This window comes from Pipistrellus kuhlii, unplaced genomic scaffold (genome assembly GCF_014108245.1).
Source record: "Pipistrellus kuhlii isolate mPipKuh1 unplaced genomic scaffold, mPipKuh1.p scaffold_m20_p_18, whole genome shotgun sequence".
Taxonomy (NCBI): domain Eukaryota; kingdom Metazoa; phylum Chordata; class Mammalia; order Chiroptera; family Vespertilionidae; genus Pipistrellus; species Pipistrellus kuhlii.
Window position 1 is genome coordinate 18,681,489 of NW_023425493.1, and position 15,860 is coordinate 18,697,348.

A 15,860-nucleotide genomic window follows, 5' to 3' on the forward strand; every position below is an offset into this window, starting at 1 on the left:
AAAAAAAAAAGATTCCGCCAAAACCGGTTTGGCTCAGTCGATAGAGCATCAGCCTGCGGACTGAAGGGTCCCGGGTTTGATTCCGGTCAAGGGCATGTACCTTGGTTGTGGGCACATCCCCAGTAGGGGGCATGCAAGAGGCAGCTGATCGATGACTTTCTCTCATCCATGTTTCTAACTGTCTCCCTTCCTCTCTGTAAAAAATCAATAAAATATATTTTAAAAATTCCTGGAACAGAGAAAGGATTGTTAGTTGTAATAGTAAATAAATTTAATGCAAGGGTGATCATTTTTAGCATCAGAACATACCCATTATTAGACTCAAGCCAGTATTAATGATTTAAGAATCTAGACATTCTACTATTTTCTTATTTTTGAGACATCTTCTTGTTACTTAAAATTTTTGTTGCAGTAATTTTTTTGAAATAGCATACTTAATGAAATTATTGTTAAATGTAATATACTGTTTATTTTTGGTGTGTAAACTTTATCTCTTCAATTGTGAATATAGTATAGATGTTTTAAAAATACATTTTTTGTAGATATGTTTTAAGTCACAATCTAGCTAAGCTTCTGTTTCATTTTTTATGTTTTATAAATGAAAAATTGAAGCTGAGAGAGATTGGACAGTTTAAGATTACAAAGCTAGCAAGGTGATTACCTGGGATTCAGACTCCGTTACTGTCAGTACTTACTCCTCTACCATCCTATATTAATTTTTTTGTAAGTTAGTGACTAACTGTCCTCTCTTTGATTCTAAATGGCCCAAGTCAAGACTTTTGAGAAATACATATTTCTCGAATAAAATTATTTTCCTCTTCAGGAATCCTCAGAGACCTCTTTGGGGTAAATGTGGTATTAGAAGGGTTCATTGCTACTATTATTACCTAACTGATCATATTCAAAACACAGACACACACACACACACACACCATACTTACATATATACGTTAGAGGCTTAAATTTGACAGTTTTGTTTAAATTCCCATTTGTAAGGGGGCTTAAAGTGTCTGGGGGACAGGACAAGTAGGGATGTACTATTCTTTCAGCAGCATGCCTGGACAGACAGCTGTTAGAATGTGTCTGTCCAAATCTGTGTACGCATTCTTTATGGTGGCAGTTTGCATCATGTCAAATCTCCAAGAAAGGATAGTTTGGCTATTGGATGATACCCAATTGGGATATGATTCTCCTCTCTCCCCCAATAAGATAGTAATTATCATGGTTTTTTGGTGTGTGTGGTCTTATTCATTTAGTTTGTGGTTGGGGATAGACTTTGAAGAGTTCTTTAAATGTGAAGGAAGAATGAGAGAATTATAATTAAATATAATATGAAGTAACTAGAGGCCCGGTACGAAAATTCATGCACTGGGGGGGGGGTTCCCTCAGCATGTCCTGCACCCTCTCGCAGACTGGGATCCCTCAAGGAATGTCCATCTGCTGGCTTAGGCCTGCTCCCGGCGGATTGGCCTAAGCTGACAGACATCCCTCTGGCAGCCCGGGAGCCCTCGGGGGATGTCCAACAGATAGCTTGGGCCTGCTCCCCGAAGCGGCAGACATCTTTAACTGCTGTGGGAGAGGCTCCCCCTATCACCACTGTGCTCTCAGCTATCAACCCAGCTTGTGGCTGAACAGAGCTCCCCCTGTGGGAGTGCACTGACCACCAGGGGACAGCTCCTGTGTTGAGCGTTTGCCCCTGGTGGTCAATGCACATCATAGCAACCAACCGGTCATTCCACCATTAGGGTTAATTTGCATATTACCCTTTTATTATATAAGATATTTATCATTTTAAATGTTTGCCAGGGTAGAAAAATAGTATGGTTAGATTTTTATATTTTTTTTAATTGTTTTTGTGGTAAAATACACATACTTAAAATTTAACATACTATCAGATTTATTTTTTTATTTTATTTATTTATTTTTTTACAGAGAGAAGAGAGAGACTTAGAGAGTTAGAAACATCGATGAGAGAGAATCATCGATTAGCTGCCTCTTGCACACCCCCTACTGGGGATGTGTCCACAACCAAGGTACATGCCCTTGACCGGAATCGAACCTGGGACCGCAGGCCAACGCTCTTATCCACTGAGCCAAACCGGTCTCGGCGATACTATCAGATGTTTTAATATACTTGTTTATTTTGCTCGTATAGTCTATTTAAAAAATGAGTAGTTCCTTGTGATGACCATTAGGGACTTTGTCCAAAGGAACTCTTCTTTTCTCTATGTTACCACTCTTCCATCTCTTACCTGCTACTGAAGCTTTTAACCTCATTTAGAATGCATCCAGCGACAGAATAGGAAAATAGAGAAGTGGTAGACCTGCTGTTCCCTCATCCCTTGTACAATATCTGTGAAACCTGGGTCACGTCGGCTCTTTCCTTTCTTTTCCTCTGGAGCCTTCATGCCAACTCCTCGGGAAATATGTAGGAAAGCCAGAGTCTGAGCGCATTCATCTCTGATCCTGTTACTTCTGTAACAGCTTTCATTGGTTCTTTTTTTAAAAGTATATATTTTATTGATTTTTTACAGAGAGGAAGGGAGAGAGATACAGAGTAGAGAGTTGGAAACATCAATGAGAGTAATCGTCAGCTTCCTCTTGCACGCCCCCTACTGGGGATGTGCCTGCAACCAAGGTACCACCCTCAATGTATTTACATGATGCAAAAATTAAGTGAATTAATTACTATTAAATTTAGGGTTTCTTATTCTGTTTATTGGGTTTCAGTGGATAAAGAAGTACAGTAGTAATAACTGATTGCCCTTCTGAATTATGTCTTTAGTCTCAGGGCAAGATACTCCCAAAGACCGACAGTCTCCTTGAGGATGACTGTAGTTGGAAGGGGATGGTATGTCATGACTATTCTTGGAACTTGACTTGGCTGTTTCTGTGCTGCTTTGGCAAGAGCCAGAAGGGTTGGGTTGGATCTGAGGGCATCTTTGGAATAATCAAGATGCTTAGTATATCAGCCCAGCTTGCAGCTAGGGCTCATTCCTCTCACAGGCTTTGCTTTTTAATCTCTTACAGCATTTTTAATCTTATTTTTCTTGTTAGTAACAGAAACCTACTCTTCATTAGTCCACCTCTTCCTCTAGCTTGGGCGTTAGTTTTTGTTGTTGTTGTTGTTGTTGTTTTCTGTTGATATATTTACTACTAAGTTTGATCATTAAAGTTAGAGTATACTTCTAAAAAATACTCAACTGCTTATATTTTTCATAGGATAGGAAATTATAGCAACACTAAAAACTAAAACTGACTGCTGTTAATAACAACAACCTTATTTTGTTTTCTTAACTAGCCTTGTTGAATCCAGGTATTTGCCTATATCTCCCAATGTTACATAGTCTTAGAACGTTAATAACTCTTTTATGCATAGTTAAAAAGGAGTGATAATTTATTTGAGTCAATTTTATAACCTTTTTTGATTGTAGAGACTGTGGTAGGAATTTGTCTAGCTTTGTCCTTTATTAATTTGCTTCATCATTCCCTTTCATCAGCCTTTATGTCTTACTGCCTAGAGCATGAGCTCACATTCCCATTTATTAGATGGTGGCATGCCAGACAGTAGTAAAACTTCCTAGGATATCTGTCTGCTAGGAGACTAAAATTAAGAGCTAGATGTTTATTCCTTAAGTACTTCCATTTAAGGAGAATAGTTCCCCTCTCCCATCCCACTCCTCAAATAGCTAATTTATTTTCTTTAGGTAGCTTCAAACTTGTTTATTCTAATATTCTGAAGAGGCCACCAGATATTTACTAAGCTTTTACTATTATGAAACTGTTATCTTTAAATTCTAATGCTCTAGATCACAACTGTGCTGTAGACCTTACCTGGAGAAGTAAACACCGTTAGGTCCTGTGTAGTTAAAATAAACGGAGTCTGTTCTCTTCCCCCTATTACTATCCTCTAATCAAATATAAAATTACTTTAGCCCTTCAGATAAGAAAATACCGACTTGGGACAATCTGCATGTGCAGGTATATGTGCATACAGAGAATCATGGGAGTATCATGAGGGGTTATAGTCCTTGGGATAGAAGAGGACAGATTCACAGGAGAGGCAGGAAGGAGGGTGTGCCAGTTCCTCAAGGCCCACTTCCCTAGGACCAGACTAATTAAGGAGGTACCTTTCCTTGAAGGGTAGCATGTACCAACTTTCAATTCTCTTTGTCTTTTTTTTTTTTTTTTTTTTTTTTTTAGCAATGCTGATAACCTGTTTATTATTTCTAATAAATATGAATTTGCTTTTTTACTTTGCTGTGAATTATTTTGCGCTCCAGCTCTATGAATAGTTTTAGTGAGGAGAAAGGTATTTATTTGCGGTCTCTATTGGGATTCTTTTCTTTTCCTTGGAAATATAACAACAAGTAAAGAACATCTGTAACCAATGGTAGTTAAATTTGATGATTTTATTGTTCTTGTTCAGAAAAGAGAAAATAAATTTTACAAGACTTTTCTGGGTACATGAAACATGAACATGAAAATTTAATTCTTTCAAGTTGCATGGAGTTCCTTACAGAATTTTATTTCTACTTATTTGTATTTAGATGTAGCATAATTAAATAATTGTTGTACTTTATGATAGTGTAAAATGAACTTATTCTAACCAAATCTGTAGTTTAGATATTAAGCTCCTTGAGCGGTCTCTGTATCTTTTATCTTTTTTTTTTTTTGTCCCCATTGTATCTAGCAAACAGTAAAACCATCCTGTTAGTACAGTCCAAAATGGGGTGTGGTATTAAAAGGTTAGAAAAATTGTCTGTGATTCTGCACAAATGGCCATTAGATTTAGAGCCAATCACTAATCATATTATATCAAAACTATAATTCCTTAGATTCATAGGTACAGAGAACATACAACTGTCAGAGGGAGAGGGGAATCGGGGGCTGAGTGAAAGGTGAAGGGATTAAGAGAAGAAACATTATGGACACAGACAACAGTATAAAGATTACAGGAGGGAACAATAAAATCATCAAATTTGCCAAAACCGGTTTGGCTCAGTGGATAGAGAGTCGGTCTTCGGACTGAAAGGTCCCAGGTTTGATTCCGGTCAAGGGCATGTACATTGGTTGCGGGCACATCCCCGGTAGAGGGTGTGCAGGAGGCAGCTAGTTGATGATTCTCTCTCATCAATGTTTCTAACTCTCTATCTCTCTCCCTTCCTCTCTGTAAAAAATCAATAAAATATATTAAAATAAATAAATAAACAAAAATAAAATCATCAAATTTAACTAACATTGGTTACAGATGGGGAGAAGGTAGAAGAAGGTAACTGGGGCGTAAATGGTGACGAAAGATACTTGACTTTGGATGGTGATCACACAATACAATATACTGATGTTATATTATAGAATCGTATACTTGAAGTCTATATACTTTTATTAACCAATGTCTCTCCAATTCAATAATTTTTTTAAATAGATCTATAGTCCCTTAAACAGAATAGTTCAAAATTTTTGAATGATTGAGGGTTTCTGTTTTTTTTATTTTTTATTTAATAGTTTTATTTTATATATATATATATATATATATATATATATATATATATATATATATATATTATTGATTTTATACAGAGAGGAAGGGAGAGAGATAGAGAGTTAGAAACATCGACGAGAGAGTCATCAATCAGCTGCCTCTTGCACACCCCCTACTGGGGATATGCCCCCAACCAAGGTACATGCCCTTGACCGGAATTGAACCCGGGTCCCTTCAGTTCCCAAGCCGATGCTCTATCCATTGAGCCAAACCGGTCTCGGCGAGGGTTTCTGTTTTTATTAATTCATACTAATATAACAGTATATATTTGAGGCTTCAAATTTTCTTGGATGATAAATCTTGTTCTTTTAATACCACACCCCATTTTGGACTGTACTAACAGGATGGTTTTGCTGTTAAATCATCTAATATAGATGATTTAAGTTCCCACTTTTCTATTTCTTTGATCTCAATTACAATTATGTTAAAATTTTGTATTGTGTTTTTTGTTGTTGTTATTTTTGTTGTTTTGATGTTTTTTAGAGAGAAAGGCATTATTTAATGTTTGGTCTTCATGACTAATATAAAGAAAAGAATAATATTGATTTGGTGTTGACCTGAAAGGATTTGGGAAAAAGAAAGGGTTGCAACTTAGTGCATGCAAATTTGGCAAGCCACATCCACACTCTGGCCTGCATGCCAAGTTGAGGGGTATTAATGGATGGGAAAAGGAGGTTCAGGGAAGGAGAAGCTGGAACCGTAGAGCTTTATGATAAACAGAGTTCTTCCTGTAGGGTTCTTGGGTTTAGGGTTCTTACCAATTAAGCCCTGGCTCCTCCTATAGCAATGTTATCTTAAAGTTCCATTAGTCTTTATCACTAAAGTCATCCACTTTTGTTACCAGGGTTTTCTATAGAGTTGGATAGGATTAAAACTATGTTCTTAAATAATTCAATGAGAACCACTTTAGGTTATTTTCTATATTTGACTTTCCTTCCCTTTTCCATAACTGTTTATTTAAATCCCTTGTTTTTGACTTTTGATGCCTCTCCTAGTGGTGGTAAGCTTGGTGTTTTGAGAAAGACTGGCTAAAATCTTTGTGTGCAAAGGAGTTTATGCTCTTTGTTTTAAAAGGTTAGTAAAATTGTCTGGTATACTTGGATAATTTTCATTTGGAATTGGTCTTTAGAAGTGATATTAAGTCAACTTTCTCAATAATTAAGGCAAGCAAAAAATGGGAGAAATTTTAACTTGGAGATTTTTTAATGTTTAACCAAGCAAATCTATTTAAAGATAGTTTTCAGATGAAATTAGCCTATATGATTTTCTATGAATATTGTGGAGAAACAAAGTATTGGCTGCAAAGGACTGAGTCAATAAATACATTAATCAATTCAGTGTTTATTGACTTGAATATATTACTTGGTACACAGAGTAGATTTTGCCATTGCTTATGAGACATTTTTGGCACTATTCATATTATATAAACTAAAATGTGGTTGAAAATTTGAAGCCTCAACTGAACTAGTAAGTCATGCTAGTTAGTGTAATATAACAATGATTTTTCAACTTTTTTGTTCATATTTTTTTTTTAAAAGAACTTCTAAAAGACCTAGGTGAGACAAGAATGCAGGATGTTACTATAAGGAGGATAGTATGAGAGAGATTTATCGTTTTTGTTTCTTTTACAAACAGGTGGTGACTATATGTATCTATACATGTATTAAAATTCATAGAATTTATACACTAAAATAAAATGGCTGTCTATTCTCTTGCATATTTTTTGGGTGATATATGAAAACTTTTTCAACACAAGTTCAAATCATTGTAAGTTATATATTTTCAGTGTGTTTAGTGATATTTTTAAGTTAAAGTATCATATCATTTAACAAAATATGTCCAGGAATTTAAATACCACAGTGATTTATCATCCCATTATCTATTTTAAAATTACATGAACAGGCTCTTTGTTAACAGCTAGAAGTTGTAAATTATTCCTATTTTTCTTTGGATTTATATTTCTTTTTCACTTCCCTCATAGAATTTATCCTAATATTGTATTTTATTGATTACTCAAATACCATAAGAAGGAGGAGAAACCACCACACAAAGCCTGTTAAATCTCCAATTCAAAATTGCCATATTGCCCACACTGGTAGAGAAAGTCACATGGCCACGACCAGCATCCATGGGGCAGGGAAATGTACTTGCCCATTCTTAGGGGTGGGTAACTCCAGATTATTTTGGTCAAGCATGTGGATCTGTAAGCTATAATATGGAGAAACTAAAAAATTGGGAACAATAATTCACCCTATCCTGTGCATTTTTAATGAGACATTTAATGATATATAATGTGGATGATATGTAATAGAATAAGACAGCAAAATAGAGATCTGAGGTAGAGGAGTTAGCCAGGCAAAGTATGGAGACAATGGGCAGAAAATACTTGGGGCTGGAAGAACAACATTTGGGAAAATAAAAGGGTTTGGGGAACTATAGAGTTGAGTATGCCCAAAGTTTAGGGTGAGAGGTCAGGTGTTTCATACCATGTGAGGAATATGAGATTTTAATTTCAGTGCTCTGGGAAAATTATTGGAACATTTTAATCAAAGTAGGGATGTAGTCAGGTTTTCTTGTGTTCTAGAAAAAACATCATTTTTATTTAATATTAGATTGATGATGAGTTGATAAGTGAATATGTTGAATATAAGAGAATATGTTGCAACTAGAGAAGCTTTATTTAATGATTATCTCCGTGACCTAGTGTGTATTGTACAGATAAGAGACCAATGAGGTGACCATTGCACAAGCCTAGGTGAAGAATAAAAATGGCCTAAACTCTGGTAGTGGACTTAGGGCGGAAAAGAGATATTGTCGAGCCACAGAGAACTAGGTTGAACTATTTTCAGCCATTGAGTATATTGGTCACATTCTCTCAATTATATATAATTTGAATATTAGAAAAGGGGCATTTTAAAAAATTAATTTATGTTCTCAATCTTTAATTTTATAGAACAGTGTGAATGTTAGCAGTGTATGTTAAAATGATTTGTAAATAGTAAAGTTTAATACAAATGCCAATTATTAATATTATGCAGGAAGCTCACTGAATTCCTTCGGAAAAGAATTGATAAATGAATATGTTGTTTTATTGCAACTAGAGAAGCTCTATTTAACTATTATCTCCGTGACTTAGTGTGTATTGTACATATTTTCCATTTACCTGTTCCCTTCCCTATAATTGGAAAATTCAAAATACGTACATATTTGTCTGGGGGGAAAAAACAAACTTCTCTTGAAGTTGTTACTGCTCTTTAATGCCTTCTGATTGCCAACAAGATAAATCTGAATTTCTCCCAAGATCTGGTCCTTGCTATGTCTTCTACTTTAACTTCCTTAGCACTTCATTTCATGCACACACACCCTCCACACAAAAAACAAACAGAAACCCTGGTGCCATACTAATTCTTTTTTTCAATTTTTAGAATATACTATGTAGTTTGCTGTCTAATATTAATCGCCTTTCACTTTTACCTATTTCAGATGGTTCATATAATAAAAATGACTTGCGTGTCTACACTGGAGGTAATACACAAGGGCCAGATTTCATTTTTTTCAGTTTATTGATATATTCCTGGTGCTTGTTACATAGTGCTTGGCACAAGGTGGGTGTTCAATAAATATTTGAATAGTTAATACATGATGAATTATTGAGAGTTAGGCATTTTAGAATTTCCTGTAGATTGGGGTATTTTGTTTATGTGCACACACATTCACATACATTCCATGCCCAGAAACATGTGTGTGTGTGTGTGCAGTTGTTGCATGCTTCCATGGAGTCAGTGAAACAGCTGACTGCTTGGATTACAGAGGATTGCATTATAGGTCTTTAGGAATGATCGAGGTTTTTTTGTGAGTCCCTCTGTAGGAATGTCAGTTCTGAACGTGTATTGAAGTCGTTGTGCCAGGTGCTGGTCTCATTGACTGGGAATCCCCTGAGGAAAAGAGGACGGGCACATTCCTGTCAACCCTTAGATGTTTTATTGTCTTTTGCCAGAACAGCATAGCCACTGATGTATCCTGCTAAGATGAAAGATCTTGGAATGCTGAATTCCACAAATTGTATCTGTTTAGGAAGGATTTTAGTTTCCTCTAAACTTGTGTCACAGTTCTGAACAGAGCAGTGTTTATAAATTAAACGTAGAAATTTCAGGTTCTGAAGTGAAGCTGCAAATTCTCATTTGTAGGTATTGCTAAAATTTAGTGTTCTGTGATGATATACTTATGGCATGACTTTTTAAAATTAAATTTATTGGGATGACATTGGTTAATAATATTATAGAGATTTCAAGTGTACATTTCTATGATACATCATCTGTATACCGCTTTGTGTGCCTGCCACCCAAAGTCAAGTCATCTTCTGTCACCATATATTTAGTCCCCTTAAACTTCCACCTACCTTCCCTCTGGTAACCACCATATTGTTGTCTGTGTCTATGTGTTTCATATTAGCAAATAGAATATAACAATATGTAAAAAAAAAAAAAAAGTGTTTTTTTTAAATCCATCACAATCAAGTAGGTTAATTCCAGGGGCATTCCCTGAAATACTAGTCTAACTATGCTCAGGGGAAAGAGACTCTTGAGAAAAGAAATCTAAGGTATGTTCATGCTGTACCTACCTTTTGGAGGGCTACTCTGAACATGACTATATCAATGATTCTAATAAGTTAGATGTTATATTCTTTGTTGTAGAGTTTTATTCAGCATTTTCCCATTTTATTTAACTATGGAATACTTGGCCTGTGACATGTACTAACCTATTTTATGGAATACACTTTGGGAAATACTGGCTTAACTTGTTACCCCAAATAGTATGGCACATGATAAATCTTTATAAGCATTTAAAAATATATTAACTCTTGTCTTGATTTGGGTTATATAGCCGATCATATTCTTCTCTTTAAAAAGTGTTCTCTTTTTGTAATTCATTTTCCCCATTTCTAAGGACATTCTAATCTAGGCAATGGTTTGAAAGTTTGATTACTAGACCAGTAGCATCAGTATCACCTCTGAGTGAGATGAGAAATACAAATTCTTGGTTACCACTCTAGGTCAACGGAATAAAAAACATGGAGTGAGGCCCTGTACTGTGTTTAACAGGTGCTTCCGGTGATTCGTGTGTATACTGGTGTTGGAGAACCCACTTTAGGGAATCATTCAGTTTGGGGGTTTTTAGCAGAGCACCAAAATCTGAAAAGGTTTGGGCCATCTAGGTCTGACTAGATTAATCAGAACATTTTTCTGTACTATCTGTTGATGCTGAAAACTTTATAAAACATATTAGAACACTAATACAATAGTTGGACACCATACTACAGTGCACAGAGCAACTCCCCAGAACAAAGAATTACTTAAGTCAAATGTCAGTAGTGTCACAGTTGAGGGAACCTGGATTTAAATGATTAAGCTTGAAAAGTTGTCATATAAGGTATATATTTGTCTTATTATTAATATAATTTAAATATTTTAAGACTTGCATCTCAGTATTATCTTTCAAAGATGAATTTTTATCATAAAACTAGAGACTTGATGCAGAAAGATTTGTGCAAGAATGCACCTTCCTTCCCCTGGCTGCCAGCACTGCCTTTGCTCTGGTCCGAGCCACCTTTTCCCTCTGGCCTGGAGCCACCTTTGTGCCTTCCCACTCTGCCCAGAGGCCTGGAGCGGTAGGGGTGGTGTAGAACACATGTGTCATTGCTTGCCTAGCCCTCAGCCACTTGGCGTCTGTGTATGCAAATTAACCCAACATCTTTGTTGGGATAATTTGCATACTCACTCCTAATTGGCTGGTGGGCATTGCAAAGGTACGGTCAATTAGCATGTTACTCTTTTATTAGTGTAGATATAGTATATAGGACAGATGAAGGAAATTGGAGCAAATCTGTATGATCTTAGATTAAGTTATTTACCTGACAGGTTTTTATGAGAAATAATTAGATATGTACTAATTATATACATCTAATATGTTAATTAGGTATATACTGATACTTGTTCTAAAAGCCTCGTATTCAATTTAAGTAGTGTTTTGATATATATAGGAATGGTGCATAAGAGTATTTGTATAAGAAATGACTTGCATCAATACAAGCAGCTTCAGAGAAGCCTGTATCTAAATACATTAATTTAGTTCAGATTATTTGAGAGATTAATATCATTCTGTTAGTCTGTGTTAGCCAAGTATAAAAAAAATGTAGCTACCCAGGACTTTTAATTGGAATTCAAATTTGTGAAATAATCTATCAGTACATTCTCTTTCCTGTCTTTCTTTTAAACTTTTATTTATCTACATAGACAGAGGACAAGCTCATCCAGTCTTAGGGCCTTAAATATTTGTTGTTGATGATTTCCAAATTTATGTCTCTGGTCAAAACTTCTCTGAATTTAGACTCTTAAATTCAGCTGCTAATGCCACATCTTTTTGGATAGGTTTCTTAAGCTTAATATATCCAAAATGGAGCTAATTAACTACATGGGGTTGCTGTACACCCTTTAAACTATTCTTCTAGTCTCCATCTAATTTTTTTTCTGTCCCGTGATTTTTACCCCACATCATAAATTAGGCCAGTGCTAATGGCGAACTTTACTATGAGACATAGTACACATAGTCATGTGAATATATAGTATTCACATAGTACTTATAGTTCTATGTATTCAGTTTGATACTGACAGGTATAGTAAAAATAACTTTAATATAGAGTTTTATTAACTAAGATATATCATTAAAATTTTCAGTAATTTTGCAATTTCAGTGATAGTTTTAAGCTGGAGAGAAATAGAGGATTCAGTAATGAAGTAACGGATTGAATGCTGAGGTTTTTTTTTAATAGATTATTTGAACAAAAATGTGTATTAATATGAACTTTAACCAAAAGAATTTTGTAATTTGAAGTGTGGTTTTTTTCTTATTACCTCTAACACTTCGCTGTAGGGAGAATTCTGTTGCTTTGGATAGCCAGCAGTCTCTGAAATAAGGGTAATGAATAAGGTCTTTGTTTCCCTTAGTTAAGTCAATTGGAAATATGTGAGTTGAGCCAGCAGGAAATAGCTTATAGCCAGGACTCAAGTATAGAAAGTGTAGTATATATACACATGGACATGTCACTTCATAGATACTATAATACTAACTCCATGGGTCTGAAACAGGAAAAACCAGCCTTTTGATTTTAGCATCACATGAAAGGATTGTTATGTTGCTAAGTTATTTGCAGGACAGTGACATGCATCCTGAAGGGTAAGGTTAGAGAACCTTTAGAACTGTAAGAAATATCTCCTACTGCATACCCACATATACATTATTTTTTGTGTGTGAGATGTTCGTGAGGTGAGTCATATACTAAGGAAAGACTTGTCTGCTCATCCTTGGAGGAGAAATCAAAAGGAAAGACAGTCTATTTTGTTTAGATCTAAATAAGATTGCTCAAAGAAGAGATGAAAGTTGTACAGTTAATTAGAGAAAAGGTTATTTATTAAGATGCATTCTAAGTTCTGGCATGACCTATACAAATTTTTAAAACTCTGAGTCATTGTGCATTAACTCTGGAAAAATGTGTGATTACTCAGCTGCAGGGAGTAAATGATTAAATTTTCAGTCCTATGATGAATGGACTGGTTGGTAAGCACATATTTAACATTCTGATTAGTTTCTTAGTTTGATCTTCAATTATCCTATGTATGAACAGATGGATCAAGGTCATTCCACTTGGGGAATCTGGCTCTCTTCAGATTCTTTTGCAGAAGGATGAAGAGACTTTCCTCAGTGTTTTTGTACTACTCTCTTGAGTAAGGGAGGCAGCCTGAACTAGTGAAAGGAGCATAGGCTTTGGTGTGAGATAAGACCTAGGGTTTTAAATCCTGGCTTTACCAACTCATTAAGTTACTTAATATTTCTGAGCATTTGTATATTAGTTCTCCAGGCTGTAGATAATGATATTATAAATGATAACATAGCAGTAGGAAGACTTTGAGTCCTAAATATGTTGATATCTGTGGTTTTGTAATTAGAAAAAGCCCCCACTCTAACAGGAGCAAATGAGCCCTGTAAGTGTTGGAGGTTTTGGATGGGTATGGAGTACACAGTCTCAGCCAGAGTGACAACTTATTTGGAGGGTTCGTGACCCTCCAAAGCTCAGTACTACTCTACAAAATCTCATCCTTTTGGATTTAATTTCTTTTGTTAGAGAAAATTTGAATTAAAATCAGTAAATTAAATTTATTTAGATTAGTTTAAGTTAAATTTAATTCTCAGAGTAGTAGTATGATTTCTAAAGTTAGTACACACTTTTCTTAAATCCAATAAATCTTTATTAAGCAGCTTTAAACTCTGCCATTCAAAAAGTGTGGTATCATTGGTTAAATTATTTAAATATCTAAGTGGACAGTTTTCATTTGTAAAACAGGGGAAAAAATGGTTAAGTGCATTATGGAGTCGAGTCCTTAAATGAGATTATATGCATGCAAAATGCTTAGTGTAGACCTTAACATTATAACTGAAAACTTTAGTTCTTTCTGTATAATCTAAAAGGGGTGCTAAATCCATTAAAAGGTAAGGATAAATTTATTGGGCTCAAGTCGAAGATTTGTATGGCTAAAATAAGTCAGAGGTGTAGAATCTATATAAATACTACTAAAAGTCTAATATGCAAATTATCCCCATGGGAGTTTGACCAGGAGACAGTTCACTTGCTATGACATGTACTGACCACCAGAGGGTGGCGTGGAACAAAAGAAGACCCTGCTGGCTGCCGGGGAAGGGAGGCCCTGGTCGGCAGCCCACAGCTGGGAAAGAGAGGCCCAGGTCAGCAGGCGTCAGCCAGCAGCCAGGGAGGGGAGGCCCCAGTTGGCAGTCAGAAAGCCTTTAATTGGCTATAATTGTTGGCCAGGCCAAGGGACCCTACCTGTGCCCGAATTTCATGCACTGGGCCTCTAGTTAAAAATAAGCCACTGAAGGATCCTGGGACATGGCAACGTGGTAGCGTGAAGTGCGCTCGGGACCTTGTGTCTGTGTTTCTGGCAGGAAAGCTTAAAGGAAAAACAGATGGCAAATTAAATACATATAGCACCATAGTACCATGTTTCCTACAACTACAAGTATTGATCCACTAGGGGGAGCTGACAATAAAGGATTTGGAAAAGCTGGATTATTGAGTTATGAGGCACAGAAATGATGTAAAATGGATGGTTTGAGGGACTTTTCTGTAAACTGTTCTAAGAGCAATACACCCTAAAATGGTGGCTTTCTTCTCAGTTCCAGTATGAAGTGGGTACAGTTTTCAAACCTACATGTTGATGTTCCCAAGAATTTGACCAAGCCTGCGATAACTTTCTGATGAACCAGACACATTGTATAAGTACCTGTCAGTTTTAGTAAAAGGCCATGATAAGGCTGTGTTGGACAGTTATGAATAATGTGTAGTACTTGCTGCTAAAGAATTTGGTATCTCTATTGAAGTACATGAACCTACAAGGTAAATAGAGCGATTTACTCTTCTCAAATCACTGCATATTTTCAGGAAGCACAGAGTTCAGTATAAACTGAGAACACTTTACAGATCTTAGAGCTAAACCATCTAACTGGAAGTACAGCAAATGTCTACTTGGAATACATTCAGTGAAACTTACCTGAAGGAGTTGTCATGGAAATTACAAAGACAAAATTAGAACCGTTACCAGAACACATCAAGGAGCCAATCTGGGAAGAGAGAACAGAGGAAAAGGAAGAAAGCTGGCCATGAAGTCTCAGACTAGTTGTGGGGGTTTTGAATGAGGTGGGCCAGTCATGTGGACTGAAGTGGAGAGTGCTGCAGTGAGACGGTTCTCTGTTGAGTCCACATGTCCTGATCCTGGGCAGCAGGGGATGACGCATTAAGGAAACAATGGACTGTAGTGAAAGAACCACTTTTCTGTCTTTTTACGTGTCATCATTTCGGTTCTGATTTATCAATATGAGTAAACCATTTTGACCACTAAAAAAAAAAACAACTGAAGAGGCTCTAAAATATTGCAAGATTAATTCTCTTTAGGTCAGTTAGTAATTGTAGTTAATGCCTTTCTTCTTAGCTTGGATGCACTCTCAATTTGAGTGTATCACCCAACAATCAAAATGGCATTTTAATCACTATTATGCTTGGTATCTCCCTTTGTCTATTTAATTCCTGTATTATCTTTCAAATGGGAGTCCAAGTTCTTAGATTCTCCTTGGATCTGACCTCTCACCATTTCTAATTAATCTTTTCCTTTGCCTAAAACAGTAACTGTTGTACTAAACTAAGACACTTAATAGGTATTTATTATAATTATTACTTCCTGTTTTGTCTTTT

The 15,860-nt window shown here is 35.9% G+C and overlaps 1 protein-coding gene and 1 pseudogene across 5 annotated transcripts in view; both read left to right on the forward strand.

Moving 5' to 3' along the window:
• ABL2 (ABL proto-oncogene 2, non-receptor tyrosine kinase) overlaps nt 1–15,860 on the forward strand; it is a 71,138-nt gene that overhangs the window by 16,711 nt on the left and 38,567 nt on the right. The gene's annotated exons all lie outside the window — the stretch shown is intronic.
• On the forward strand, nt 14,715–15,490 carry LOC118721654 (annotated as a pseudogene).